Source organism: Canis aureus, chromosome 18 (assembly GCF_053574225.1).
Source record: "Canis aureus isolate CA01 chromosome 18, VMU_Caureus_v.1.0, whole genome shotgun sequence".
NCBI lineage: Eukaryota > Metazoa > Chordata > Mammalia > Carnivora > Canidae > Canis > Canis aureus.
In genome coordinates this window covers 8,344,565-8,366,615 of record NC_135628.1, presented here as the reverse complement: position 1 = coordinate 8,366,615, position 22,051 = coordinate 8,344,565, and the positions used below count along the sequence as shown (strand labels likewise).

Here is a 22,051-nt window from a genome sequence, read left to right as displayed (position 1 = left end):
CGCCAGTTTATTTTATTGCAGATATTGAATATGTGAAAGTTCTATAGCTATCTTCAGTCTGGCATGTGATCAGAGATTTTGATACTTTTGGATGTGTAAATTGGACGGGGCATGGCTGATGGCGAGAGAGAAGAGTTTTTGGTTCCCCATTCCAAGTAAGTCATCTTCATATAATGAGAACCCATTATTTTATCCTAGGAGATACAGTCTTTGCTAAATCATTTAAAAATTACCCCGAATAATACTGACATGCAGTATTTTCTCTTATCTGTTTTACCATTCTCCCTACAAGTTTCATTACAATAAGTAGAGAAATGTCACTGTTATTATTCTACATAATTTCATGAACAGTGTGTACATCTAATTAAAATAAGTTCATTAAATATTTTTCCACTAATTTTTTCTTTTCTCTTTTTAAATTTTATTTTTCATAATAAAGAATATTTTTAAGCCTCCTTTTAAAGAATATTGAGATTATTCAAAGTCAAAGAACTAGATTTATAGCCTCTGCTGCTACATTGGAGACCGTACGTTTAATGATCTAAAAAGGCTGTGATCCGTTTTAGTAATGGAATTTCCCTTTTTCTTAATTGATTGTTAGGGACAGCCATAAAAATTTGACTTTGGAAAGATATAAATGACCATTTTCAGGAAGATTCTTAAGTTTAGAAGTGTTTGCATAGATGTATATTAAACAGGATAAATAAAGGTATTCTTTTTCAAGTCTGAGAGTTTGTATTTATAAATAATATTGTCCTTTAGGCATTACAATTAGGATAAAAAGTCACGTTTATATAAACACATGACCAAAAAAAGGTACTTTCAGTCACAAAGTTCAATATTTGTGACAGAGGCAATGAGGTTTCCAAACATAAGATATTATGAGGTGTTTTAAAATCCTTTAGAAGAGCATTGGGAAGTGTCTGATGCACAGACTCCTAACTGTGAATCTCAAGATGACATCCTACAATTATTAAACATCTCCTAAAGTTTAGGGTAGAATTAATAGACTTCCAATACACGAATACACTTCTCTAAGCATAATGAGCACCCACTCTGTGACTCAGGTGTGGCTAGATAGAGTGTGATGACGTGGCCACAGACAGTGCTATAAAACCAGACCACTTCTTGTAGTTTTATTGCAGATTACTATCTTGTCTTCCACCTTCATCCTTCTGTGACCCCAATATCCTTCTTGCGCTTAGGTATTTTAATGCAGGAACCAGCATCTAATAAATTACTGTTCTACTTTTGATGACTTCAGGAGTCCACATATTTATCTTGCCCCATCCCCCCTTCTTCACATTGAAACTATTTGTTCTGCTTTATTTCCTGCTACTCTGCACTGGAGAAATATTCACCTCAAGTAATACATGATCCACTGGAAAGTGTCCAGATTCAATTTGAAAATATCCTCCTTCAACCCTTCTTTGATTTCCCCTGGTTAGGGCTAACCACTTCAGCCTTGGACCCCCAGTACATTTTTTACCTATTTGTTTTATAACCACATAATTGTTTACTGCCCTTTTCCTTCGTCTCCACTTCTACTCTAGACTGAGGCCTTTCTGAAATGGGAAGTGTGTCTTATTCATTTTATTGCTCCTATGCCTAGCAATATGGCTAGCTAATTCCAAGATGAGAAACATGTACATTTAGGTTTTCTGTTTTCCTGGATAGATTATTTAAAACAGGAAAGTCTGATGGGTAGGAAGATAGGCACATCCAGTTCATCACCACGTTCTGCCTCTTTTGCCATCTAGACATATCTTATTTCCAGACTTTCCATCTCACTCTATCTACCCAAGTTTAGTTTCTCATCTTCTCTTTACTGCATATTAAATCTTTCCCCTTGGTGTACTGTACACTTAAAAATTGTTAGGAAGATAAATGTATGTCATGTTTTCTTTATTTTACAACAACAGCAACTGTCTTCTAATAGGAAGGGAATAGACCCCCTTCCTATTAATCTTAACTCACATTCATCCTTAAGATAGCTAATAATTTATTAATATACAAATCTTCATTATCCCTTCATAATTTACAGGATAAATTCTAAGACCTTTAGCATGTTTCACAAGACTTTTTGTGATCTGACCCATAATTCTCTAATTTCCTCCCTTGTTATTTACTGCTCAAGCCATATTATGCTTTTTATATTGTCCCATTCAATGAAGTTTCTTGCCTTTGCTTGTTCTTCTTTACTTCACTTTTCTGGCAAACTCCTACTCGTGTGCAGCATATTGTAGAGATTAAGAGAGAACAGTGACATATCCTAGTTCTAATACCTATTTACAAACTATTAATACTTGGGCAAGTTACTCACCTCTCTGTGCTACAATTTTCTCATCTGTAAATCAGGTAATAATAGTATCTTCCTAGTCAGTACACAAATGTAAGCTTCATTGTTTATTTTATCCTTTAAGACTTAACAAAGAATTCTCCTTCCCTAGGAAACCTTTCAAGATTTCCCAGAATGGATTAGGTTTCTTTTCTGTGTGCTCCATAACTTTGTTCTTGGACTCAGCATATTTTGTATGGATGGTATCTTTATGTAACTGCCTTTTTATCAGATCATGAGCCCCTTAAAGGAAGAAATCATGTTTTATTTAGTTTAATATCTTTAGCATAATGCTTGTCCAGAGTAAATTCTCAGTAAATATTTGATGAATGAACCAGTGGTACAGTGGGAAGAATTCATGCTTTAGAGTCAGACGGATGTGTTCAAATTGAATACTTATTATCTCTACATCTACAGGCAAGTAATTATTTCTTTATGTATAAATAGGGATGATGCACCCCTCACTTTTAGGATTAGTGTTAGTATGTAGTCAACTGGAGTATATGAGAACTGTTGTTATTATTCTGAAAATGTATAATATTTATCTCAAAGGTAGAGTTGGTAGGCAGATACACTTTTTACCCCTTAAAGAATCATCTTAATTCTAAAGAATATATACTCTCATATATTAAGTTTTTCTAGAACTGATCTCCTATTGAATTTCCCTTGCAATACCCGTTGCTTACTGAATTCATATATTATCTGTTAATACTCAGTGGACATTTAGCATTTTTCCTTGCAGTTTTACTAATATTGTTATGTTTTCTTTGTTTGCAAATAGATTGTTAGCCTTTTGAGGACAATAATCATGTCTTACATATCTTTTCATTTTCTTCCAATTTCCTTGCCCCTTCATTACTCTTGCCCCCTTTCCCTAATATAAACTAACAGATCAATAAATAAATGTTAGTTGATGATGATGAGTGGAAACTCAAGAGCAGACAGGGGTAACTGGAATATTTTGGCTCTGAGAAGGTCCATCTCATTTGAAGTAGAATCTCAGCCAACAGTTAATGCAAAGATTGCATTGGACATGAAGGGGAATGTAGAAGACATACAAGAGACGGTCATTTCTCTGCAGGAGCTGACAGTCTACTTAGTAAGATAAAGCATACCTACAGTGAACTGTTAAGGAACAGCACTGGACAGAATGTGATTAAGCCCCACACAGTGTTCAGAGGGAGAGAAATTAGAAATTCATTCAGGTAAGGTTGAAGTCAGGAGATTGTTGAGAGGCTCAAAGGGGAAAAAGAAGCTTATAGATATTTGAGTACTTATGATGCACTAGGCATTGTGATGAGTGATGAATGTTATTTTCTGTGTGTGTGTGCATCTGTGCAGATGATAGGAACTTTTTATTCATACATTATTCAGTAAGCATTTTTAAAAATTATGGTAAAAACACAGAACATAACACTTAAACGTTGTAACCATTTTAAATGTATAGTTTATATGTTTACATTGCTGTGCAAGAGATTTCCAAAACCTTTTCAGCTTACAAAACTGAAATTGTGTACCCACTAAATAACCATTCTCTGCTTCCTGTCTTGCCTCAAACATGTATAGTTTTATCTAATTCCTATAACAAACCTTCAAGATAGTGTTAGGAATGCTATTTTAATTAAATTAGGCTTAGAGGTTGAGGAAAATTTCCCAAGGTTTATAATTAATAAAGGTAGAACCACATGAACCTTAGATCAGGAAGAGAATGAACTAGTAAGAACCCATGATTTCAGGCAAGATAGAAGAAGAGCTATGTTTTGCTTTTATGTAGGAGGTTGTTTTTATTGGTCATTCATGGACATGGTGGATTTTGCCTCTAAAATGTGCCATAAAGCATCAGATACTGCTCTACCTTCGATAACTCTCCTTCCTAGTCTTATGGTCTCTTTTGTCTGGAATGTTCCTGCTTGATTGAGAACATAAAAGAAATAATAGTGGGTTTGCTTTTTGGTCATGTGATCCTCTAAGGACACAAGGTCTTAAAGACTGTTCTTTAGAGTGAAGGATGTTGGATCAAGTTTGAGATCTTTCTAGAACTGTTCTTGAAGTAGATTGAAGGAACTTGAATGGGTCTTAATGGAAAGTTGGCCTGTTGGATCGATGGTGGCAAGGACAAGGAAGTACCTAGGTGATATATATACATATATACATAAACATACACATACACACATATATACACACACACACACACACACACATATATATATGTTGCCAGATTTTCAGGTTGACAGGGAGGAGTGGAAGTGCAAATATAAGAGCCAAATATGATCTCCAACTTAGAAGAGCTCCCTCTGGTTGAGGCCTTATAAATAGATTTTTCCTGCTGAGATATATTCTGGCAATAGATTAGGCCACACATGGAGTTCTTACAGAATAGTTGTTTAAGGAAGGCACTGAGGATAGCAGATGTACTTGGGAGGATGAATCAGGAGCAGAAACCATTAACTGTGAAATAATGCATTTTATTTGTCAAGCAGTATGTGAAGTACTTTTTTGTCTAATTCTCAAGACATCTTCTTGTGGTAGACATTAGTGTCCTAATTTGACCACCTGTGTCTTAGATAGGTAAATAATTTGCCCTAGATTGGTTGGGCTGGCTATTAAACTATCATCTCTTGGCTTCAAACCCACTGTTCTGTATTTTGCTTTTTGATAGTGGGCTGGGTGTCAAAAGTCAGGCTTCTGATTTGTCAGTTGGTTAAACTCTGTTAGTGGGGGATACTAGAGGGAGATTGCAAGCAGGAGGTAGATGGAACATGGTCCTTTCTCTTTGCTCTTGTTTTCTGTTTTTCTTTCTATTTGTTTTATGTTTGCTTTATTTTCCTTTGAGCTACACCCGAGAACACTGTTTTGTCCCTGCAGCAGTGTGTTTCACTAGCAGCAGTGGAGTCCAGTTTGCAGCTTTTTCCCAGCAGTCGTAGAGTCTGCCCATAGAGACCCTCGTACCAGCGGGCTCACTATTCCTCTTCAGTGGTCTGGGGCCTAGCCCCTGTGACTCCTCCTCCTTCTGAGCTCAGGTTCCCCATACTTCTGAATAGCTTCACCTTTTTGAAAGTCTGAGTTTCAGCACTATGAGGTCTATCTTCCAGGCTTCCAACTGTTAATAATTAAAACTTTTTCTCTTTGTTCCTTCAGCATTAGGGATGGTGTCTATGCCTTACAGTTTCTGTATCTATGACAACCTAGAGGTCTCTTTTTGTCTTTTCAGTATCTAACTAATAACTTTTACTGAATTAATGACTTTTTGTTCATTTTTTTCTGTTTAAATAACTAATGTGATTTCAGTCTCTTGGTTAGAATCTGAAACAACTATATAACTACTCATCATCATCATCATCATCATCATCATCAAGGCCTCCATTTATTATTTACAAGATAGTAGGACCACATTTCTTTCTTGCTAGCAATCTGGCTGCCTGTGAGCTGGAGCAGATATTTTCAGGGGGCATTTGACAGCTTAATCTTGCTAGCACATAGTATCTATAAGCTTTACCTTGGTGAACATTTTTAACTTATATATTTACTATTTTTCAAGCCCCAAAGCATTTCCAGCAAAGCTTGTCATAAGGTTAGGGATCATGTTTATTTTTCCCCAGTGAATTGATAGGGCTAGGAACAGTGTCTAGCATTGTTTGGTGAGTGTATTGCTCTTCATTTATTGAACAAAGGATTGGATAAATGAGTGAATGAATGATCAGGGCTCAGCTAAAACTTCATCCTTTCCAGTGGATGGATTCTAGAAACTGACTTCCTGAATTTCAGACCTTATTGCTGATTTGTATTTCTGTTCCCATCAAGGCTTGATCTGGAACCCATTATGTTTGACTGAGGCATCAGCCATTCTCGAACCTGTCAACTTTACATTTCTTGTTTCTTTCACTGTCTACATGGTTTGAGCTATTGGCTAGGGATATACTTAAAGCTAGGTGGGTCTTCCTTGAACCATAGCATTTCCATAGTCTCTGCCTACTGCTGGATTCCACCCTAGATGTCTCTGTGGAAGTAATCTCCTCTGAGCATTGGGAAAGTCCCTTTTGTTATTAGGATTTGATTAGCAGCCAACTTCTCATACTCTGCATCCAATTAGGTGAACTCTCTCTGTCTCTGTCCCCACTCTAGCCCTCTACTACCTAGGATACTGGCCCATGCTATTCTCTCTGCCACCCTTTGGAGTTTCTACATATCTGTGGTTAAGGTTGCACAGTTTAGGATGTTTATGATTTAGATATTTTTCATCAGTCCTTATGATATGCAGCATAAGCCAAGGAAGCAAACTTTTTCCTTAATCTCACCTCAGAGGTGAAATAAAAATCCCTTTTGTGTTTAAACTTTTCTTAGTGACTTTTATGCTTTCCTGGATATATGACTGCTGAAACAAGGGTGTGTTAATAAACATACCTACATTTGTAATTGAACATGACTTGATATTATTGCCCTTCAAATTGAAATAAAAAATGATTATGTGTAATATTTAGTATTAGTATCTTGTGTCTTGTTTCCACTTGTTATTATCTCTGCTGTTTTTATTTTCCATGCAGAGAAGAAATGTTCGTACATAGATCCTTTCACCTTACTGACTTGCTGATTTTACTCTCTCCACCTGTAGTATCAGAGACCGGTAGAAACTTCTACATGACTTAGAATGTTGGAAAGCCCCATATCCATAACAGTATATCCTGTGATGATTTTTCTTTTAATAATCAGAGTTATGGTTGTCAGATTATAGTAGGAAGTGTTTCAAAGTGAGATGCTTTTGAAGTAACCACACAACTGCTTCTCCCCTCTTTCCTCTATGATTATTATTCCATTCACACGAATAAGTAGATGATTGGTTTTATGGCCAGAACCCAGCATTGAGACCTTACAGAACAGAGATAATTGGAACACAGAGCTAGATTAAGCCATAGGGCTCTACCTACAAGGGTCAGGGGAGGATATCAGCAGGAAATGACCTACTGAAGTCTCAACAAATAGTTAATGGTAGTTGGGAAGTGTGTACCAGGTAGTAGGGACCCAGAAGTGAGTTCTGGAGTATAGGCAGTATGGCCTAAAAAAACTGTGGAAACTAGGCAGGGATTTAGGTATTATAGGAATAAGAAGAGATGCAGGTCCTGGGACAAAGTTTGAGATCTGGGATTTAAGAACCCAGTTTCTTAGGCTTTCCATGCTAAGCCATTGAGTTATGGCCTAAGGCTTTGTAGGTCTTCTCACCAGTAATGAGTAAGCAATCATGAAAAGGAATCTAGGAGTTGAATGGGCTAGATAGTGAGTTGGGTCTGATGTCCTTGTGTTTAAAATTTAGAAATGGGAACATTACCATTAGGCGAGGGTTAGATACTGCTAAAGGACAAAGATAGTGCTCTTTCTTGGGATAATTCCCTTCCAGTTCACTGGTGTCTGGGTATTCTGTGATATATTGGGAGGGGGAAAGAATTAGAAAGGACATGGGAAGTCATTGTAATAAAATATTTGTGAATATCAGTTTTGGTCTGGGGTACTACTTGACCACTGTGGCATGGATGAAGATTTATGGCAAATTCAGTATCTTAAATTTCTGTAATCCACAAGTTCCTAGCTAGATGTGACTTTGCATTCTCCTCCCCTGGCCCAGAACATCTGTCAATGTATGGAAACATTTTTGTTTATTATGACTAAGGGAAGGGAAAGGGAGCTGCTCTTAATCCATCTACAGCCTGTGTATCCTACAATATGCAGGACCTACCCCCTTCCCCTCTCCTCCCACACCCTGCAACAAAAAATTATCCAGTCCAAATAGTTAGTGCCAAAGTTGAAAAACTCTGCTATACACCAAATGGACTTTGTCTTTTATTCCGGGATTCTTTGTCGCTGTGGACATGTTTCTTGGGCACTTATCATACCCCTGTAAACATTTTAAACTTATTTTGAATGTGACAGAGTCCTCTTTCAGCATACAGTTGTCTACTAGGTCTCCACAGACTAGCATTGTCAAGCCTTGTTTGCTCCATATGTGTGTTTGTGTGTGTAGAGTTTATAGGGTGGAATAGGGTAAGACTGCAGATCTTCAGACAGACTTTTACAACGGATTATTAACTTATAACTTTGACTTTTGAGACTTTTCCTCATCTGAGCTACTCAGTGAAATAGATACTCCTAACAGAAATGCAAAAATGGTTCTCTTTTTCTAAGTGTGAAGCTGTAATGTTACCTAATATTTGTTTTAATGCTGATTAGTTTCCTCAGTGCAGTTAAAAGCAACGAAACCTGGAGTGAAATCCTCTCATTCTTACAAGCATATTCTCTCTTCTTCCAGAAACAACCTAGAAAGCTGGCCTGGATTTCATAGAATCTATACACCCTGGGCTACCAATAAAATGTGTGCTGACTGGCCAGAATCTTTGTCAGTCTGTTAATCAGTTGGGTTTACTTAGAGCTACATGATTTTTTCAGAGGAATTTTTCTGTAATGGAGAATTTCTAGGCTCCTTTAATTCTAGGTCACTGAGGGACGAGATGAGTTCATTTCCCCTTGTGTTCAGGTACCTTATATGTGTCTAACATATAGAATCATAGGTTTGAAAAAGACCTGAAAGGGCTTGGCTAAATGCTATCCAAAGCCAAACCTGTCTTGCTGCCTGCCTGTTTTTATAACATTTTATTGGAACACAGAAATGCTTATGCATTTACATATTATCTTTGGCTGCTTTTGCATTAAAATAGCAGAGCTGAATAGTTGTGACAGAGATGGTATGTCCCACAAAACCTAAAATATTTATTATTTGTTTCTTTATGGAACAAGTTTGTTGACCCCAACCCAATTTTAGCTTCCTCATTTTACAGATGAAGACACTGAGTCCTAGAGAGATTTAGTGACTAGGCCAAGGTCATACTGCTAGTAGAATTGAGGTTAAAGCATGTTTTGAAGAATGAGGATGATGAACATCAGACCATTGACAAGCTGTGTTCTAATAGCAAAATGGTGGAAAAATAAATATGCTATAACTCACTTTACCTAAAGACAAAAAAACTGTCTTGATTGATTTATTTCCCCACTCTGAATCACTCAGTCATCTTTATGCCATGCATATATCACTGAAGTAAAACTTGAGTCAAGTGATAACACAATTTTATGCAGTTAGGTCTCTGTTTTCTAGAGAATAACAGAATATTTATTGGTCAGCCTCCTGTGTCTCAATATTATATTCCTCAAAAGTTGAATTATTGATAGTAAGTCAGGGAAGACATTTTGGTAATTGCTGAAATCCTGAATGTATTTAGACTGACTAACTGTCCCTGTGTTCTGCTGTGGCACCAGCTGACAGTGATGAAATCTATAGAAGTAGGACACATTTCCATAACATGAATATTCAGGGTTGGTGATGCAAGAATTATTATTAAACCACTGGGAAGGAACACGTTCTCCTTATTATTTGATTGAATACTAAATGCTGCCTTTTAAAAATAATTCAGTATAAACACTTTGTTAATGAGGAAAGAGGGATGCAAGGGGAAAAAAACTCACACATTTTCCCCTGATACATAAAAAGGAGATTAAATTAAATTTAAAATATATAGTTTGTCTAGAGGAACTATTTTTGAATCATTAACTTTATTTCATCTATATCTGTGTTATGTATATTGAAGTATAATAGATGTCAGAGTAGAGCTTGATTTAAATGGTGTATGTAAAAATAGAATATGTAAAGAAGCATGTTTAACCGTTAATAAAGACCCCTGAAAATTAATAAAATGCTGATTACAAATAATAATAATTATCACTAAAACAGTATTTGTTTCTAAGGAAAGGTATTTGCTTTTCTGTAAATGACACAGTTTATACTTACCAAAGGGTCCCAAGAACCTCTAAGAATCCTGAATATACAACTGAAGTTCCATCATATTTGACATATATCTAGTTCTTCATAGCAAAGATTTTATGTATGAGGAATAGAAAAGAAACTCTTGTCATTCATTCATCCATTGAACATGAATTGAACCTCTGCAGCATGCCAGGCAGTGTATTATTAGGCTCTGGTCCCACACAAGTGAAATAGACACAGAGGCTCCTGTCTTCTAAAAACCCATGATCTAATAATGGAGGGTACAAGGCAAATCGACAATTTCAACAGAGAATGGTATGTGTTCTATAATAGAGATAAGCCCAAGAGTCTGTTGGGCCAATTTTGCTTCCCTTTTACTAGTTTCTCGTCATCTGCTCTATGTAGTGTTTTATTTTAAATGGGAATTCTTGATGACTGTGGATCCTTTGTCCTAATAGAATTGAGGGAAGTGAAGCTAAAGTTTCAGGCATGGTCATCAAAAGGTGAAAGGGACAGTTTTTGGTCCCTCAGATCATGCTATATAGGCAAAAGTTAAACAAACAAGAGACTTGGTGAAGCAAGGTCAATGAGAGAGTGGAAGAACCAGAGAAGTGTCACAGACAGTTCTCTCTAGTACAATGGCCACTCATGCCATACTTTTTCTTCCTCCATTTCTTAAAAGGATACCAGCTCTCTATGGTACCTGGCAAGATGATGTATTGGGAAGAATATGGATTTTGGATTCAGACAGTGCTCAAATCAGACCCATTTTCTGCAAAAATAAAAATGCACGTGCAAATATCTAGCCTACTGCTTGGCTTCAGATACCAATGTATGTGTTCAGATCAATGAATATGGTAGTTTTTTATTTTCCTCCCTTCCCTCCTTCACTAAGATGAATAATGAGCAGTAGCTATTTGCACAAGTCTGAGTGAAGAAGCTTTGTAGAGAGAGCAAAAAGTTTTTCTGGAACTGACCTGCATAGGGCAAATTCAGAAACTGGCAGATCTACATTATTTATTCAGAGAGGGAACTGCATTGTAATCACATTCCTGGATGCACGGGGTGAATGAGTGACAGCTGAACACCTCAGTCCCTGTGAGATGGCAACCTGAAATGGGTGCCTCCTAGGGAAGAGGCAGAGACCTCCTCCAAGGTCATGCAGAAGCAAGGTGGCAGGCAGCATTGCAGGGGAGGCAATTGCTAGGGGAAATGGCTGCAGGGAGGAGCTGCTATGGGAGGCTTCTTTCTAAAGTGGGGTGACAGTATGAATATGCTTCAAGATGTTAGCCACTATGGATCCTCTCCAAAGAGTCACTCTCAAAACTCTTGATTTTGACCTCGTTCTTGAGGCTTTTAGAAAGCAGTACCCTGAAGCTCTTTTGTTTGTTTTCTTTTGCTTTAATGGCGTACAACATTACAACATGGGTTTAAGTGCAGGAAAGTTTAGAGAAAGTCATTGAATGTAGGCAAAATTGAAAAGGAAACATGAGTCATGTTAATTTTACTGATATAACTCATGGCAGAAGTGGCTGAGCTTTTTGGCGGGGGGGGTGGGGTAGGGCACTGCTGGTAGGTAGTATGTTTTCATGGTTGAGATAGCTCAGAAAGGCTGTGAGCCAGAAACTGTTGTCCTGGCTAGGAAGAGGGGAAGCACATCTGAAACCACTTCCTCATCGAGTAGAGTGCCAGGGATAGAAACAAAAGAACCAAAATAAACTCAGTCATAACAAAGCATCCTTTTTCTCTCCTGCCCCACAGTTATAGGGATGAACAGCCTTGCCCAGGTCACTGTGGTGAGGAATCTATGGAAAGATGGCATTGACAATGATTTCAGAGACAAGTAGATTCGTTGCGAGTCACTGGACTCTACCTTAACCATTTGTGAGACCAAGAGGACACGCTGGACAATCTCTTGGGAATAGAAAGTTCAAAAAAGGAAACAAGCTAGAGAATGGGATAATCAATAATATTGTCATGAAACAAAATGGGAAGACAAATAGAAAGCAAAATAGGTAGGAGAGCAGTAGGCGCTGGGATTAGAGGCAATTCTAGGATGACTTCCAAAGTAGATCATGCCAACAATAGCTTGATGATAAATCAAGTATTTTATCAGGGCAGCTTGGTGCTTCCCCATCTCTTGTCCTAGAGTTGCTATTCCATCAGACGACATCTTCTTTGGTCCAGGAGTGTCCTGAGTCTGTCTGGGGAGGCGATAATACCTTCTGAGTAAACCAGAAGTCTTCACCAGAACCAAATGGGAACTGACTCTGAAGAGTCTTTATGATAGCTGCTTTTGGTCACATTCCTTATATCTGGGCTCATAGAGATAGAATTTAGATTGGGACTCTTTTCTGTTCTTGAGGAATGGAAATCAAAACTGCATATTTCAGTTTTTGTTCTTACTAGTGATAATGAACTCATTGCCATTTTATTAAAAAAAAAAGATCTGTCAGAGCATTCGCTTCTTAATGTTCAATGTAGACAACCTTACTGAGGACAGTATATCAATAATGTTCTGTTTTGTGGCATAATTAAAATAATATTTATGCCTTACATAATATGCAAAATGAAGAGTTATATTTTTGATACAAATGCAGTGACAGAGTATATAGGAACTTGTGATAGCTTTCTGTTTTTAAAAGGACAGAGCTCAATTTTTGGCACTGAATTAGAGTGATTTGCTAAGTCTAGTGTAAAAAAGCTAACTCCAGTCTAGAGCTGAAAGGGATCAATGAGACAGATAAGGAGATGTCCCCAGATGACATTAGTGGAGGGTGTCTCTCTCAGTGTAGTGCCTGTGCCATCAGGAGAAGTATGGGGAGAAGTCTAGTAAGAAGAAGGTAGACCAGGAGAGTGATGGAGTGGGCTACTGCCAAGGGCCAAACACTTCTGTTATTCCTATTATTGAGGAAATGCAATATTCCAGAGAATTCTTCTTAAGGGAGGAATATCTAGATCTTCCAGGGCAATTCTCTTCCTCTCCTGTAAGATCTGCTTGTGTCCTGCTGCTAGGTTTTGTTTGCCATCTATTGAATTGCTCCCTCAGGCATTTTCAGTACTATCCCAAGGAGAAGACTGGTCTTAATGGGTAGAGTGACTGTTTGGAGGGACTTGGGTCTTATTTGGAAAGTCAGATCCTATCTACCATGTCCTTCATCACATTCTTGCCATTGACAGTGGATGAAAATGGCTCTTCATGTTCATCCTTGGAACTTCACAGGAGGAGGGCAGCATCCCAGCATGAATAGGATACTGGCACGAGTGATTTTTAAATCTTTACTGCTCATATGAGTTTGGTAGGGCTGCCATTTAAAAATAGCACAGACGAGGTAGCTTCAATAACAGAAATTTATTTTCTCACAGTTCTGGAGGTTAGGAGGCCAAATTCAATGGGCTAGTGGGTTTGATTTCTCCTGAGGCCCCTCTCCTTCATTTATAGATGGTCTTCTTCTTGCTGTGACATGGCATTTTCTCTGTACACATATATAATTGGTATTTCTTCCTTTTCTTATAAGGACACAAATCCTTTTGACCTCATTAAACCTTAATTACCTCTTTAAAGACACTATTCCCAGATATAGTCACATTAAGGCCTTCAACATATGAATTTTGAGGGATGCATTTCAGTCTATAACACTTCTCATACAGCTGCTTTGGTGGAAAACATCAGTAGAGATACAGCATGAATAAATATAAATATGCTTGTTTTGAGCCACTAATATTTTAGGGTTGATTATTAATGCAGTGCAGCCTAGTCTATTCAGATTAATAATTGTGGCTTGTCATTTCTTGGAGTTGAGTAGCAGCATATTGTCCTGTGTAATAAGATAGGACACCTTTTAATAGGCCCTGCACTGCAATGGACCTGCATATAATCAGGTATACCAGACCATCCTGAAAGGATGTTTGCGAAGGGTGATAGGTGAGAAGTACCAATTGGAATTGCAACAGTAGTTAACAGTGGTTTATTGAGCATGACTGTGTCAAGACTTAGGGGGCACTATGACTGTCCCATAGCCCGGGGAAAAAGAGATATTAAACACAGGTTATTATTTTATTAAAATTCATATAAATGCTAATAAAACAGTATATGTTAATTTTTATCTTTCAATTTTTGGCTTCAAAGCTGGCTGGTTTCATGTAAATCAGGTCACATGATGATATTTACTATATGAACAGAGGCAAGCACTGAAAGTGTAGTGTTGTAGGCAGTGAAATTGTATCAGCTCTTTGTGGTGAGATTTGGGAGTCCTCAGCATGTAGATGATAATTGAAGTCATGGAAATGAGTGATGTCACCCATGATGGTAAGACTAATGTTGGGTGAGAAGAAAAGAGAGACAAAAATCAAGAGCCTGAGGACATCGCAATTTAAAGAGCAGGTGGACAGAACTCCTTGGAGATGTTTGAGGAAAGTCAAGAAAGTAGTACTACAAAGTCAAATGAAGAAAGTATTTTCAAGAGTAGGAATAGACAAAGAGTTAAGTAATATGAGAACTAGAATGTGCATTTGGTTTTTAGCAACAAGAAGACTTTAATGACTTTCATAAAAGTGGTTTCAGTAGAGTGGAGAAGATAGAATCAGATCTAGCATGTTGAGGTATGAATAGGAGTTGGGGAAATGGCTGTGTATACATCTCTTATAAAAAATGTGGCTGTGAAAGGAGTGAGGCAAAGTGATGGTTGAGAAGAAATAGAAATGGGAAGGGTGAATTTTTATGTTTTAAGTTATATAAAGCAAATGTAAGTTCTAATGAGGGGGGACAAAACACAAGGAGGTGAAGATACAGGAGAGACGGGTATAATCTATAGAGCTGGATCCTGACCTGATGGGGCAGACAAGGAGGGGTAAATCTGGTTAAGAGGAAAGGCTTCTCTTTTACTGTTATAATAGTGAAGGGTGAGAAGATGGTTGGAGAAGACAGTTTATAGATTTGCAGCAGAAAAGTGAAAGAATTTATGTGTGATGGTGTGGTAGTCATTAATGCTGTTATCAGTTATTTTTGGTTTCTCCTGCAGGGCATTTTGGGATTGCATTTTCTTATCTTCCTGGAGTGGTTATGAGACTTGCTTTGATTATTAAAATGTGAGCAAAACCTTCTCCACCTGGAGAGCCAGTGTGTGATTTGCCACATTCTTTTCCCTTTGCCAAAGTGATTAACAGCATTCTAAACAGTGGCTGCTCCATTAGTTTGGATCTTGAGTGAGGACAGTGCAGAGCAGACCTAGGTGATCTACAGTGGACATATAGTTTGAGCAAAAAATAAATCTTGTTTTTGTTATGTTTTTGTTTTTTACCATGTGATTTTAGAATTGCTCATTAATGCAGCATAACCTAGTTTATTTGAACTGTTGTTGTGGCTTATATTCTCTCTCAGAAGCCACAAAGGATATCCTTCTAAGCTGAGCTATAAAGTGAAATGTTTGTTTGTTTGTTTATTTATTTATTTAAAGATGTTATATATTTATTCATGAGAGACACAGAGAGAGAGGCAGAGACACAGGCAGAGGGAGAAGCAGGCTCCATGCAGGGAGCTGGACGCGACACTCGATCCCAGGTCTCCAGGATCACGCCCTGGGCTAAAGGCAGGCGCTAAACCACCGAGCCACCGGGCTGCCCTGTTACTTATTTTAAAGTCATTCTAGCTTATCAGTCATACTTACCAGTTTTACACATTTGGTTGGAAGTAGAAGAAATGACTGACGTTCATTTATTTCAGCATATTAATTTTTCTCCATATAGAAGCAGTAGTGACTCATAACAACACCAAATAGCTTTTCTGAAATCTGTAGAATAGATATGTTGTATTGAGTAGTGTTTTGTTTTGTTTTTTTTAAAGAGAGCATGTGCACGGAGGAGCTGGGAGTAGGAGGGGCAGAGGGAGAGAGAGAGAGAGAGAGAGAGAGAGAATCTTAAGCTCCACGCCTAGCATAGAGCCAACATCTCAATCCTGAGATAGGACCTGAGCTGAAATCAAGAGTCAGATACTTAACTGACTGAGTCACCTAGGGGTCCCAGTATTGAGTATTTTTAAGGTAAAGGACAAGTAGTAAAGCAAAGTTTTATAGCTAAAAACTTACTTTGCAATATCTTCTTTCTAAATTACTATAAAATAAAAAGGTAAAAAGCATTGCATGGTGTGACATGCAAAGTGAGGGAAGGACTTGTGAGTTCCTGAAGACATCAAGAAGACTTGCTTTTCTACCAAAAACACAGGCACAATTAGGGATTTCAGGACATAGAGAAAGACAGTGGAAGACCAGAGCTTGATTCACTATAAAAATATGCGAAAGCTAGTGGTTTTTTTTTTTTTTTTTTTTAAGCTTGTGGTTTTATTAAATCTTTCAAATACGTAACTAGTGTCCAGTTAAAAACAATTTCAATGCATAGGGCTGCATATACATATATATGAATGTGTATATATATCACACACACATATAATAAAGATTTGTTAATAAGAGGGTTTTTGGTGTTTGTTCCACTTTAACAGGATTAAAAAGAATTCCTAAGTGAAAAGCTTTGCAAGAAGGAGGAGAAACAAAGTTTCTTTTAAATTAAACTCAGTCATTACCCAGAATCATGCTTATATATGTTTAGTTGCTTAAACTATTTGAAAAACAAATGAAAACAAATGAAAAACAAATGAAAAAAAGAATAATGCATCTTCTTTTACTCTCCAATCTCTTAGCTCAGATGAAGTTCTAGGCCAAGATATTGCTATGGCTTAGAATTTCAGAGCTGTTTTGAATGAATTTGGGTAGGTTCAGAGGTTTCTTACTGAAGCTGAAATTTATAACAATATTTGCACAAAATAAGAATAGGCAAGCAAGTCACTATATCTGAAAAGAAATATATTTTATTCTAATTAATTTGGAAATATCCCATATTGCTCCAAAAATTATGGAAAATGATAAAGAACCTCAGTTGAGAAATGGAAATGCCAGAGTACCCTGCTTGTATTTCAGTGAGGCAATTGGTATTGGCTCATCCAGTTTTTATTTAGTGAGGGGTCAAAGTTATTAAAAATAGAAACAAAACAAAGCAAAATAAATGAATTAGCAGCAACATGAAACACAGATCAAGCCATTTGAAATAACATAGAAATTTGTTGGCCCATCTTTACAAGTCCAGAGGTATTTTGGGCTTCACAGTTGCCTCAACCCATATTCACATTCACTCTCTTTTCCTCTATGTTTATGGTATATTCTCAGGCTTTAAACAAGATGATGGCCACAGTTTGTGGCTTTATAATCACCCAGAAAAATATTCCAAAGAAGAAAAGATGCTGTGTACCATAGTTATATAACACTCTTTTAATATTAATAATATGGCCTAGGAAAATGGAATGTTCTCTTTGGTTAAGCTACATAAGAGTCATATCAGGACTGAGTCATGTGTGCTGTTTGTGGAAGGGCTACCTGACAGAAAGTAGAGGGTGAATGGTAGTTGGTTATAGTCAGGCAACAGCAGTATCCATAAGATCTGTTCGTGTGATTGACAGCCTCTGTTACTTTCTCTGCTAAGGCTAAGTTCAGCGGTAGCTGATTTAAGGTGTTATTCCAGCAGCTGAATTTGGCTGTAGAGTCAAGACAGTGATTTAATTGGGATCCCTTTGAGAGACTAATTTATATAAATGTACTTAATTTTATTGCTAAGGAACACATTTCTCAGTCCTTCCCCCTACTCTAAAGAAGGTTATAAAATTCTCAAAGTTATTTGTTGCAAAGGGAACTTTCATAAGTAGTTAATGAAGTTCAGTGCTTGCACTGCAGGGTATTTGATTATTGGGAAATCTTGACATTAATCTAAAACTCTCAGCTCTCTTCTTCTATCATTAAAGGCATCTCCTCATTGGTCAGTTTATCTCCACTGATGTTGATCTCATTCTATTTTTGGACCCATTAGTTCCTTGTGAAAAGGGAAGGCTGTGGATAATGTAGCACAATGCTTTCCACCCTTCTCTTATTTCCCATTCATAGGCAATCTTTTTCCATATGGGGATCAATGAATTTAAAGCATCGCAAGACCAAGTGGGATATATTTTATTTGAGATATAATCATGTTTCCTTATCTTTTGTCCATTTTTTCTACTAAGGTTGCCCCTTCATACCCACTAGGATTTGACATTTATGCTTCACCTATAGTACCATGTCCCTGGCATGTGTGGGAAGTCTATGTGGATCAGACATATCTTGATCATTGTTCATATCTTTCTCAGCTTTACCTCTGATTCCAGCCACAGTCATGGGAGAACAGTTGCTAGCAGACTCCTATCTCTTTTCTGTTGTTTCATCTAAAAAATGAGCTATCTGTCTCTTCCTTTCTGGCTTGTGGCTTTTCTGAGTCCACAGAATGGACAATTGGGGGTGCCACTTGACACACATGCAGGTGTGGGAAAATTAATGTCGCATCAGGGAAACTTCAATCAATAGGCACTGGGACATATGGTTAAATGTTTCTCCCTCTCATTCCTCAGATAAGCATTTTTAAGGTTCACTCTAAATAACACCGTGAAAGTTCCTGAAGACAGCTGTTGCCTACAGTGTTTGTCAACTCAATTCTTTTTTTAAAAAAAAAAAGGCAAACAGTTGAAGCATAACTTACATAAAACTTCACAAATCTTATGCATATAGCCTTATGAGTGTTTACATGTATATGTAATGTACATGAAATATAAAATAGATATATTTTTTTCATGTAGCCATCACCAAGTTCAAGATATAGAATTATTTTGAGCACCTCAGAAGGTTAGCTTGTGTGACCTCTGTTTTTGTTTTTGTTTTTTAAAGATTTTTTATTTATTTCTTCACAAGAGACACAGAGAGAGGAAGAGACATAGGCAGAGAGAGAAGCAGGCTCCATGCAGGGAGCCCGATGTGGGATTCGATCCTGGATCCCAGGATCACGCCCTGCACCAAAGGCAGATGCTCAACCGCTGAGCCACTCAGGCATCCCTGACCTCTGTTTTTGAATTTAAAATAGATTCATACTATATATCCTGACCTGGGTCTGACTTCTTACATGCAATCTTATGCCAGTGGGGTTCATCTATCTTGTAGATTTAAGTGGCTGGTTCTTTTTCACTGTTGTGTAGTAGTCCACATCAAACCATTCACTAAGGATTGTTGTATTGGCTTTCTTTTCTTTCCGTTTTACTCCCCCTGGTTCCTCACCCCTATTCACTGGAATCACATCCCAAATAAACTACCTTTACCCATTTTTCCTCTCTGCACACCCCTTTTCCAGGCTCTCAGGTTATTATTGTGCTAGGAGACAGGGATTCTCATTTAGTTCTGCTCTTTACTTGATGTTTGGTACTGGGGTTCAGGTTTCCACATTTATAAAATAGGATCTCTGTGATGTGTTCTGGTCTCAAATTTTGGCAATTCAGATTGCAGTTTAAGAGGGGTGCTCTAGGGAAGATGGTGCTTAAGAAATGGAAATAAATGGTAGAATTTCATGTACAAGAGACCACGGGGTGAGAGACAGTATTTTTATACAGAGATCATCCTGGTGCCCTAAAGTCTCATCACCTGAGTAGTTGTCCACCTTGTGGCTTCTCCTGAGCTGAGTCAGATGCATCTGCAAAGGAATCACCAGATGGAGAAATCAGCACTTTAGTGTAAGGCACAGTTAGAAGGAGGCAAAGATCCTAGAATGGAGGAGCAGTGCATAATCTGTGGATTGCTTAATTTCATTTCCCTTTTTTTTTTCTGAGGTTAACTAAAACTATGAACCATTTCTGAGATGATTTATTTGGCAAGATGTACCTGAAATAAGTTTATATATATATATATATATTTTTTAATAAGTTTACATATTATAAAGGTGTGATGATTGAACTTATCTGAGATTTCAGGAGAAAAAACCCTAATCAGTGGCCCCACCCTCTCCCTGCATTCTGTGTTTCACATTAGATCAGGTAACTCATTCTAAGTAACTATTATAAATTGCACAGCCATTTTATTAATTGATTTAATATTTCATTTGTGGATATCATGAAGGGTTGCTCTTATTTAGTGATATTGTTTCCATGGTAACTAATGAATTTTAAATTATAAAATATTTGAAGAGTTGAAAAGATCAATTAGAAATACGTAACTTCAATTAATATATAAATGTTTGAAGTTATAGATGTGAAACACAACTTTTCAAAAGTGAATGAAATGTTCCAATAATTGTGGTTGAACTCTGGTGGATGGTGCATATACTGGTGATAAATCTGTGCTCTGTTACACAAATTATTTGACCATGCTGCACTTTAGGCTTTTATGTAAATGATGAACTGTGAAAGAAATAATCTTACAATCAGCCATTAATTAATTATGTATAATATAGATGCTTCCTGCCTCTCTTCCTTTATTTTCCTGCTACTTCATTCTTTATTGGCATTTTATTATAAAAAAAGAAAAAGTAAAATTAAAATAGTTTTTTTTTTTTTTCTTTTCAATAGCTTTGTGAGGACACACTAATCAATTCATTTTTCAGGGGTTTATTTACTGAGTACACACCAAGAACTAGCATATGCTTAGATACTGTGGATACAAAAACTGTCTATTGGAAATACAGAAAATTAGCAAATAGTTATAATTGGGTAAAATAAGCCGTTTGAAGTTGTTCCTATCTGTATTTTTGCTTCTATTGCTATAATTGCATGACCAAGGCAGTGATAAAACCTCCCAAATATTTAGGGAAATACTTACAGTTACTAATTAAGTATAAAATGTAAAACTTACTGGAATTAAAGAGCTGTTTAAAGATACTGCAATTCAGAAAAGGAAGAAAGCTGAATAAGATTATGGGGTTTCATTTAAATCTTTTCATATGAGGGTTCCTCCAGTGTTACTAAATATAGGACTATTTAACTAAAAATTGCCAGAATAGGCTTCCAATATAAAAAATATTGTTTTCTTAAGTGAGTTTGTCAGAGAAGAGCATGTTTTTTGCCAAGGTGGTCTCTGCTGCTAATGCTAATCTATTTTTTTTTTTTAAAAGGTTATTTATTTATTTATTCATGAGAGCTACAGAGAGAGAGGCAGAGACATAGGCAGAGGGAGAAGCAGGCTCCCTGAGGGGAGCTTAATGTGGGACTTGATCCCAGGATTACAACCTGAGTCCAAGGCAGATGCTCAACCACTGACCCACCCGGGTGCCTCTAGTAATGCTAATCTTAAAGTAGTTGATAGCTGTGGCTGTCTGCTGCTCATACTTCCTTAAGCTGGGAAACAAGTCTTTCCCTGAAGGGAAATTTGGGTGGTGCATCTCCATGGTACTACACTTACCATGATTCTCTCAGTTTCATCTGCTGGTTTCTCCTTATCTCCCAGACATCTAAACCTTTCTAAGTTCTGAGTCTTTGGACCTGTTCTCCTTCAACAATAATGCCCTTGGTAATTCTATCCTGTCCTGTTTTTGAATACCACCTATACTCTGGCCAATCTTAAATTTATATCTGCAGTTTAGACCTTTTCCCTGAAGTTCAGGGTCATGAGTATTCAGTTGCTTCTAGATACCCCCACTTGGATACCTAATAGACGTTGCGAATTTTGTATAGCATTAAACTCCTGATTCTTCCTTTCCCCCAACCCAAACCTATTCCTCCCATAGTCTTCTCCATCTCAGTAAATTCACAACTTCCTTATTCCAGTTTCTCAGGTCAGAATTCTTGATTTCTCTCCATTTTTCACATCCCATATCCAATTCATCAGTGAACCCCATTGGTCCCACCTTTAAAATATATTCAGAATTTCATGTTTTTTTTTTGCTATTTTGTCTGTTAGCACCCTGGTCACTTCCACCACCTTTTTTTTTTTTTTTTTGCATTTCATTATGGCAATGCCCTTGTAACTAATTGGTCTCCCTTTGTCTACCTTTACCTTCCTTCTCAGCATATTAGCCAGAGTGATATT

General features: G+C 37.2%; 1 long non-coding RNA gene across 42 annotated transcripts in view; it reads left to right on the top strand.

Annotated features, from left to right (window-relative positions):
• Nucleotides 1-22,051, top strand: part of LOC144288544 (uncharacterized) — a 493,091-nt gene that overhangs the window by 18,329 nt on the left and 452,711 nt on the right. For 35 of the 42 annotated variants that reach the window (XR_013356452.1, XR_013356435.1, XR_013356462.1 and 32 more), the window contains one exon: nt 22-155. The exons of the other annotated variants lie outside the window; for them this stretch is intronic. This is a non-coding gene — a long non-coding RNA (uncharacterized LOC144288544). The remainder of the gene's footprint in view (nt 1-21; nt 156-22,051) is intronic. 42 annotated transcript variants of the gene reach the window in all.